Raw genomic sequence first — 10,190 nt, 5'->3', positions numbered from 1 at the left:
CATAGTTAGCTATATGTTGACCCCAATAAACCCTCCTCAACCATAACATATTTAGTGATAATCAACCATAAACAAGTATGGTTTATTAATCATCTCCACACATCTCAGTGATTAGTACAACCACATTGATTAGTCTCATTTTCCACTTTTACATGACAATTAAAGTATGAAAATAAATATGTCAACTATATTTATTAATATAATTGTGGTGATATATTAATTTAAAAATTTAGTTAAAAAATCATATATATTAATTTAATTAATCTAAAATCAATATATATTTATTAATAACAAATATATTAAAAATGCTTAGGTTGAATATTACATGGAAGGAGAATCTATTCATGAGTTCATGTGCTCGATGTTGTCAAAGTGGTTGTGTAATATTTAGTTGAACAAAAATGTTTTTCAAAACTTTTGAAACTCTACAATTAAGTCCCATTTTCAATTCCTCTCCGGATATAAACTAGACTCCATAGAAGCAAACTAACAAATTTGTTAATCCAAATAAATAAATAAATATTTCCTTTTTATTTAAGAATATTCAAAACCTTTGAAACTCTATGATTAAGTCCCATTTTCAATTCCTCTTAGGATATAAACTAAACTCCATATGAGCAAACCAACAAATTTACCATTAATCCAAATAAATAAATATTTCCTTTTTATTTAAGAATATTCGGATGTTTTTCATCCATCCCTTTTATTTTCAGAATATTTAGACCTTTGTTATCTATCCAATAGACAATGAATGTCCCTACCCCGAGGTAAAGCGAATAGAGAACACGAAAGCCAGAATTCGCTTCAAATAACCAGGAAGCAAGAAACCAAACTTCCCTTGATCTTCGTGAGCTCCCATTATTCTATTTCTATGTATTTGATAATATAACAGCTAATACCTGTAAGTATCAGCTAAAATTGTCTGGTTATCGCAATGGGGCTCCGCACAACGTGCTTGCCATCGCTCCAAGCCAGCGACCCAAAGACGGTAACATAAGTGGTTGAATTGGTTCCCGGGGGAAATTTGAAGGGCTGGGCGCTGACGCTCAGCTTGAAGCTCAACTTTTCGTCTCCGTTGCTAAACTTCAGGATTTGCGGTTCGACTGTTACCTCGACCCCTGTTGGAGCAGTCACACTGGCCGTGTACGTTGAAATGGTGGGACCAACATTGGTGACTGTTCTGTGGAAGCTTGTCGACAGGTTAGAAGACTGGCTCTGATTGAAAACTGCAGAAAATGAGGGATAATTGAGATCGCCAGGGTGCCCTTTTTCAGCAGGACAACTAACATTCATATTGGTGATCAACTCGATGGAAGCTTGAGTATAATTAGAATTGCATAGAAAGTTGACATAGTCATTCACGCCCAGATCGTAAATGAGCCCAGGATCCGTGGCTCTCTGCGGATCCACGTGACCTGCACCGAAATCAAAAGGGGTGGCAGCATTTCCTGTAGCTTCATCGCCCATTGGCACCAGGCTATTATTCACAATGTCGGAAGTGTAGGCAGTCGTCATGATAGCAGATCTAATGGCAGCGGGGCTCCAGTCGGGATGCGCTCCTTTAAGCAACGCCCCGACCCCGCTAATGTGCGGGCATGACATGGAGGTCCCGTACATTATATTGAACTCCGTTTGCCTGCTGTCGTTTGAAAGGCCCGTAGGACCAACCGAGTCTGTCCAAGCAGCCAGAATGCTCAAACCAGGGGCTATAATGTCGGGTTTGAGAATTTCAGGCGATATGGGATTGGGCCCTCTGCTGGAGAAGGAAGCTACAACCGGAGCCGGCTTGAGTCCAAATTTGGTGCCATGAAATATTATGGTGGCGGTAGGGTATTGGGTTGAGATGATATACTGGCGGATCGAATCCCCGTCAGCGCTACCGACTGCAATAGAGGGGAGCAGATCGTCACTGGGGACAAGCCCTTCATCAGAGTCGGTATTTGAAATAATCATGCCTACGCCTCCCGCCTGCATGACCACGAGCCCTTTCTCCGCCGTAGTAGAATTTTCGTCATCCGGACACAACACGATCTTGCCACTGACAATTTTGGGATCCAAGGACCCCTCCGTGCACGGAGGAGACGAGGAATTGCTGCCATTGTTCTCCTGAGGATAGAAAAGAGGCACCAGACGTCGTGCGTTCAGTCTTTTTCCGCTGTACAACGACACGCCATGGATGACAGCCCCGTTGCCAAGCCGAACGTCGGCGGGGAAGTCACGATCCAGGGTGCCGGCCCCAACTGTGGTCACCCACGGGGCCACGTTTAGGACCGACTGAGCCTCGGGGCCGGAGTTACTCGCTGCCGCAGAAACCAACACCCCCCGCTTCGCCGCCTGGAAGGTGGCCGTCGCAACGATGTCTATAAAATAAGGAGCGCTTTGTCCTGCTGCGATTGACATAGAAATAACGTCTACTCCATCGCCTAGTGCCTGGTCGATAGCAGAGACTATATCTGACGGAAAGCAGCCATTGAGCCAACAGACCTTGTAGACCGCAATACGTGCCTGGGGCGCTATTCCTTTGGCGATTCCCCGAGCGTAACCCATCATGCTGGCTCCCTCAACAAACCGGCCCGCGGCGATGGAGGCGGTGTGCGTGCCATGGCCGTCCGAATCCCGCGCTGAATAGAAGTTGTCGATGGTGTCGTCGTCCAAGGTACCATACATCGCTGCGTAGCCTTCCTGGAAAACACGCGCTCCCACCAGCTTCCGATTGCACAGGGTCTTGTTGAAACTGTCCCCACTCTCGCATGCGCCTTTCCAGTGCTTGGGAATGGGCCCCATCCCCTCATCGTTGAAGCTCCGCCGTTCCGGCCAGATGCCTGTGTCCAGGAAACCAATCACCACATCGGAGCCATAATGCGAATCCGCCCACAGGCCGGTTCCATTTGGCGTGTCAAGGCCGAGGAAGTGCGGGGACCGCGTCGTCTGCAGCTGCCATACCTGATCCGGGAACATGGCGAGAACGCCTGGTGTATTTCCCATCCGAGCGGCTTCCACCTCTGTCAGCGTTGCCGAAAAGCCATGGAACACCGTGTTATAAACATGAAGCAGCCGAGCATGGTCTCGTTGTGCACCCAAATGAGTGCCCGATTCAGTTTGGACAGTAGCTGCAACGATTGATCTGTACCAGTGCTCGTGCGTCGAAAAGACGGTTGGTTTTGAGTTGCGGCCAACTCTAACAATGAATGTCTTGCGTCCGTCGTTGCCATTTCCGACCACCAACTGTTGACACAGACAGAGTACTAATAACAACAACGACCTTGAGACTTCCCACGAAACCATTGTAGAATTCCGTTTCACCAACTCCATATCAGTCTACGCCAATCGATTTACTAAATAACAACCCTGAAAAGGAAATAGAAGGCAAATCCAGATATAAATGACACGCAAGATGGCAAATCCAGATATATACGCTATCTTGTCCAACTTGTGGTGATTTCATTTGGAAATAAATTAGTATTTAATTATTTAGACCATTTTTAGAATTTTAATTTATTTAGGTTGATTATGAGTAACAACTTTCCTAATATACACGCTATCTTATCCTATATTTGAAAAACTAGGAAAGTGGGGTTATTTAGGAATTAAATTAGGAAAGTTGTTTTAAATATTAATTTAATTTTGTAGAATAATAGTTATTCTAGAATATTTATTATTTATTATAGATTTGAAATTTATTGGAATCACATTTATCACTTCTCACATCAAATAAATTACCAATTGCATCTATAGGTGCAAAGGAACGCCCTAATTAGGGAATGCAAAAGTGAAACATATTGATCTTGAAATACAATAAAAATTTGAAACAAAATATTCCAAATGTGGAAAAGAATGCAAACTAACCAAACAAAAACATTTGTGATTGCATTTGAACGTGAGCTTGAAGAGCTTGCCCTTTAGGTGGAAGCATTGCTACCATTGCACGCAATCCAAGAGTAATCTCTGTGAAAGTGGTTCTCATAGAAGGGTCTGCCGACCAACAACTCTCCATTAATGACACACCCCTTAGGGATAGGTGGCCGCAAAGTATTGTTGACTATGCCACCTACAAAATATCCATAAAGCTTGACGTCAATAGTATTTTCTAGATATTTCTGAATTACACATATCACACCTCTATCTTTAGCTACGACAAATACATGGATATGGCACTACAAGGATGATGGTCATCATTACAAGGAACAAGGGCATACCAATGATTGCCCCATAATGCATATTGGCATAAGGCTCCTCTCCAGTAAGCAGCTCCCACATTACAATGCCAAATGAAAACACATCAACCTGGAAGGGAAAAAAATATACCAGATAATTTGTGGTCTAAGTTTAGAAATTGTGGTCTAAGTTTCAGAAACATGAAACTGAGCATTCATATCATTAGAGATAAAAACATTTCATTATTTTCCCTTTTTAGGAACCATACTACTACTACCATCTAACAACTCTGGAGCCATCCATGGAAGGGTTCCCCGCACACCACTTAAAACTAATGTTCGGTGTTTAATTTTTTATTTTTTGACAAACCTGCAGAATATTACGCATGGAATTATAGATTGGTACGAATTATATGGGACTCTGAGAAATCAAAATAGAAGTTTTCCTAGAGGCTAACACTCATCTCCACCTAGACATTACAGGTTAAGGCCCACCGTAGCCAACAAATATCACAAATCCACAGAGTAGCTAACTCCCTTTTATTTTATTTTACCTTACATATAGGACGTTGGGGATCTCTCATGTTTACCTATAGATTCTCACATTTCAAGTCAAAGTGAACGATATTCTTGCCATGTAAGTATTCCATCCCAAAAGCAACGTCCATTGAGATTATCAAACACTTTCGATGATCAAATGTCCTGCAAAACTTGATACTTTATGTTATCATTTTGTTGTGCAAGGAATTTATCAATTTCCCCTTCTGTTTGGGAGTGTGAAGGCATGGAAATCTAATCTATTAAAAGAATGTGTACCAGACCTATATCTATCCTTCTTCTGTAAGACCTGTTTGAGTATCCATTCACCATGTATTCTCTCACTGTTGCCAAGGAACTCCCTGGTTCGTCTCGTACAATACCATATAATGCAACAACATTTGGATGATGAAGTTGTGAAAGGATGCAAACTTCCCTCAAGAAATCAACCCTCTGAATAAAAAATTTAATTGAGATATACTCAATATCTAAATGGAATTGAACACATAGATTGATATAATGCAGCATACATAACTTCTAAGGAGAAATCCATAAAAGTGTTATGCTGTTACCAAACGTTCTAGCTCAAATGGCTTTCCCATAAAGCAACTATTCTTTATCCATTTGATTGCAAAATTTGTTCCCCTCCATTTTCCATGATATACTGTCCCAAAGGTGCTGGAACCAAGATCTCTCAATTCTTCAAGGTCAACATTTTTCATTGTCTGCTAAAATGCATGCAAGGACGAAGGAATGCTCTGTTAGGGTCCCACCCTAACCCCCTTATTTATGTGATGGGATCACGTCATAGTCAAGAGTCAATAAAGCCCATATTAATATTTGTAAGTGGTTAACCCGCAATTAATGACGGGACCACAGTTAGTTGCAAATGAGCCCTAGTATTAGATAGATGGTATTAATAAAACCCATGGTATTGGCCCGTGGTATTGCATGTATGAGTCATATATAAAGGATAGAGACTCCCTGCGAGGAGTATCGTGTCTTATTTTGTAATCGAGCTCTGCTCTATTGGAGGTTGCCCCCTCAAAGAGGCAAGTGAACATTACTCTCTGAATAATAAAATCATTGCTATTCCGTGTTCTGGGTATCTTTTCTTCGCATATTCTGTATTGGGTATCATTTTGCAGGTTAAGAGCATAACAAGTGGTATCAGAGCACTTTCCAGGGCCGGTGGGATTTCCAATTCTTAGCAATTTTTTTTTTGGCTAGAGACGTGTTCCGGCGTCTTTATACCACGGGATCTGTCGTTGAGCGCATAAACCTGCGGATTTGGGGAGGCATGCACGCAGGAAATACAAGAGGTGGTCACGTCTGTTGGACTCCCTTGTAACCCCTGTGGGTACCCCTTCGAGTAGTAGCGCATTAGACAAAACCGCGCACGGACTGTCTTCCACATACCCTCTGGGTATATCAGAAGCCCCTAGGCTCCCTTGAAACCTCGCCATAGATAAACCGTCGGCCGTCTTGTGGCTACAGTACACCGAGAACAGCACTCGGAGAGATTACTCGCCCGTATGATAGGGTAGTCGGGTTGTATGGCTAAGGGTACGGTCGATCCTCCTTAGTTAGAGCCCTGAAACATTGGGCCGAGTACTACTGCCATACCCTTATGTATATTGCGATCTGTAGCACCTGACACTCCTCAAGACCATAGTTCCCTTTTCTATCGGGGGATCGCACATCATCTATTCTAGATCCGCTGGTGCAACGGGGTGCAGCAGCAGCCGACATCAATCCCGCAGTCTTGAGTTCGCAGATCAGTCATTCCGATCTATTAGATCCAGCCGATCCGTAGCAGTAGTCTGTTCCGCCGCCCAGAGCTATCCGATCTGCCATTCAGATCTCTCAGATCCACCAGATCGGAGTTGTTGTGAAGGGTTCCTATACCGAGGTATAATTTTCGCAGGACTTTTGGCCGCATTGACATTTTGAGGATTTGGCGACTGTAGTATTGATCAGGAAGGAGTAAAACTCCATTAGGAGTAAAAAAAAAAAAAAAAATGAGATCTTCCGGGGCGCTTATTGGTGATCTAGCCCATCAGAATCAGGATGACGAGCTGAGCACGGTGGTACCATTCAGTTATTAGTGAAAATTTTTAGGCGGTCCCAATTTTTCATCAGGTTGGTGTATGGTAGAAACTAGAGCTCAAGCAATGGCCAATGAAAGACTGGACAAACTTGAAGAATCCATGCAATCCCTCAATAATCAGCTTACCGGACTATGTCTCCAGGTCCTGCAATTAATCCCGAAGGGCAAGGAGCAAGCCCACGAGGAGGCGTATAATGGCAATGAATACAATGAGGGTGAGTCTAGCCACTCTCCTCACGTCTGGCACACCCACCCACCACCCAGTGAGCGACCTCCCAAGTTGGATATGCATAAATTTGATGGTTCTCACCCGTCCGCATGGATAGCACAAATGGAGCAGTATTTCAAACTGAATCGTATCTTAGATGATGCGACTAAGCTTATGCTGGGGAGCATGTACTTGGACAATGAACAGTGGCAATGGTGGGAATGGCATCAACGTTGCAATGGACCTTTTAAGACTTGGACCCAATTTACCAAAGCTCTTCGAGATCGCTTTGAACAGGAGGACTCTTTTTTGGGTCGTCTTACTAAGCTCCGACAGACAGGTACAGTGATGAATATATTACAGCTTTTGAAGCCTTAGCCTTACGCACTTGGGGTCTCTCAGATGTGTTCTACACGGAATGTTTTATCAGTGGTCTTAAAGAAGCCATCAAATCTCAAGTCTTACTGCACCACCCTCCCACTTGGACAGAAGCTTGCAAGGTAGCCCGTAACGTGGAACGTGCATTAGCAGCCCAATACAGTTGCCCAAATTTCCCCGCTAAAGGTCGTCCCCCACAGGCTAACAACACGACTCAAGCACTTAAGGTCCAAAAGGTGTCACCTGCGGAAATAGCCGAAAGAAGGAAGCAAGGACTATGTTACTACTGTGATGAAAAATACTCCCCAGGTCATAAATGCAAGGAGCCCAAATTTTTTCAAATAGATGCCACTGACTACAGCTCAACAGAGGAAGATCCAACAATTGAGGAACATGAGGTGCTAGAAGAAGACAACCAAAAGGAGAATGTCTCTGACGAACCAGTTATTTCGCTGCATGCGTTGGCAGGGATTTCTTCCCCTCAAACTCTCAAAATCAGGGGTTTTCTTAAACATCGCCCAATAGTAGTATTGATTGATAGTGGAAGTACCCATAATTTCATCCATCAAAAAATCGCAGAAGTAGTGCATTGTTTTGTACGAGCAGCTTCTAACTTCCAAGTCCAAATTATGGATGGGAGCACAATGAAATGTGAAGGCTGCTGTGAAAATGTCAAACTTCAAATGGGGGATTATCAGTTGAAAACCCACATGTTTGCCATACACATGGGGGGTTGCGACATTATCCTCGGCGCTGAATGGCTCCGCACTCTTGGGCCAATAACAATGGATTTTCAGGAGTTATATATGAGTTTTAAGCAGAACAACTACACACATACCCTCCGTGGACTCCAGGCGGGAGCCCCCTCTATCATCAGCTCGCATTGGATGGAAAAATTGTTAAAAAAGGGCAATCATGGAGTGGTAGCTCAATTTAATGCCATCCAGGTCGTCGAAACCAAGTCTCTGCCAATTCATCCTGAGATGCAACAGATTTTAAATAACCATCTGCCGGTCTTTGACAAGCCTCATGAGCTTCCACCCTCGCTAGGGGAACATGATCATAGCATCACCTTGGTTCCAGGGGCCCAACCCCCAAATGTGCGGCCATACAGATATCCGTTCACCCAAAAGAATGAAATAGAAAAAATCATCAAGGAACTTTTGGAAGCAGGTGTCATTCGTCCCAGCATTAGTCCTTATTCATCCCCAGTAGTCATGGTGCTCAAGAAAGATGGGGAGTGGCGGATGTGTCCCGACTTCAGGGCCCTCAATAAGTTGACAGTCAAAGATAAATTTCCCATTCCGGTGGTTGACGATTTGTTGGACGAACTCAATGGGGCTCAATTCTTCACTAAGCTGGATCTTCGCTCAGGCTACCACCAAAATTCGCATGAAGGAAGTCAACATTCCCAAGATTGCTTTCTGAACTCATGAAGGCCATTATGAGTTCCTGGTCATGCCATTTGGTCTTTGTAATGCCCCCTCTACTTTTCAGAGCCTTATGAATCACATTCTCAAACCATATCTCAGGAAATTTGTCCTTGTCTTCTTCGATGACATCCTCATCTATAGTGGCACTTGGGCTGCACATCTTCAGCATGTAGATCTACTCTTACACCTGCTCCGCAAGAATAAATTATTTGTCAAGATGTCCAAGTGTTCGTTTGGCATGGAAGAAGTTGAGTATTTGGGCCACATTGTGGGGCGTGAAGGTGTCAAGGTGGACCCCAAAAAGATCCAGGCAATGCAAGAATGGCCTCAACCTAAGACCTTGAAGAGCTTGAGAGGATTTTTGGGTCTCACAGGCTATTATCGTAAATTTATCCGCAACTATGGCCGCATAGCGAAGCCCCTCACTCAACTCCTAAAGAAAAATTCCTTCTTCTGGAATGAGGAAGCACAACAGGCATTTACCACTCTAAAAAACGCCATGTGTTCCACTCCAGTCTTAGCACTACCTGACTTCACCAAATCCTTTGTCATTGAATGTGATGCTTTGGGGACCGGTATTGGGGCAGTCTTAATGCAGGAAGGGTGACCTTTGGCCTTCACAAGCCAACAACTAAGTGGGAGGAATCTGGGCCAATCTACCTACGAAAAAGAAATGATGGCCATCTTACATGCCGTCGAGACCTGGCGACCTTACTTATTGGGGTGACGTTTCCAAATTCGCATAGATAATCACAGTCTTAAATATTTTTTGGAGCAACGCCTATCCTCCCCACAACAAAATAAATGGCTCGCCAAAATGTTGGGATATGATTATGAGATCATTTACAAGAAAGGAAAAGACAATAGTGTAGCAGATGCATTATCTCGCCAATTTGAGGAAGAAAGTACTCTGCTAGCAATTTCCCTCCCCATTCCAGAATGGATTGAAGAAGCTCGCAAGGAATGGTTTTCACACCCCGGGCTATCCCAACTCATTTCTCAATTGCAGGTAGATCCAAATTCCACCAAGGGCTACTCGTGGCATGATGATATTCTTCGCTACAGGGACAGAGTCGTAATATCCCCAACATCCACCCTCAAAAGTCGCATTTTGGCAGAATTTCACTCATCGCCCATTGCAGGACATTCGGGCTTTCAGAAGATGTATGCTCGCACCAGAAGATCATTTTTTTGGACAGGCATGAAAAAGGACATCCTTATTTTTGTAGCAGAATGTGATATCTGTCAACGCCACAAAGGGGAAACCGTCAACACACCAGGCACATTACAACCATTACCCATTCCGACATCAATTTGGACGGAAGTTTCTATGGATTTCATTACAGGTCTTCCAAAGTCCGGGAACAAGT

At 43.7% G+C, this 10,190-nt stretch overlaps 2 pseudogenes; both read right to left on the bottom strand.

Annotated features, from left to right (window-relative positions):
- Window positions 1–912: 912 nt before the first annotated feature.
- LOC149175389 (subtilisin-like protease SBT1.5 pseudogene) lies at window positions 913–3,312 on the bottom strand (annotated as a pseudogene).
- Window positions 3,313–3,841: 529 nt separating this feature from the next.
- Window positions 3,842–5,413, bottom strand: LOC149175388 (RAF-like serine/threonine-protein kinase PRAF; annotated as a pseudogene).
- Window positions 5,414–10,190: the final 4,777 nt, after the last annotated feature.

This window comes from Pinus tabuliformis, chromosome 4_1 (genome assembly GCF_031772625.1).
Source record: "Pinus tabuliformis cultivar Carrire ecotype Pingquan chromosome 4_1, CPIR1, whole genome shotgun sequence".
In the NCBI taxonomy this organism is placed as follows: Eukaryota; Viridiplantae; Streptophyta; class Pinopsida; order Pinales; family Pinaceae; genus Pinus; species Pinus tabuliformis.
This window is presented reverse-complemented; position numbering and strand designations above follow the sequence as displayed.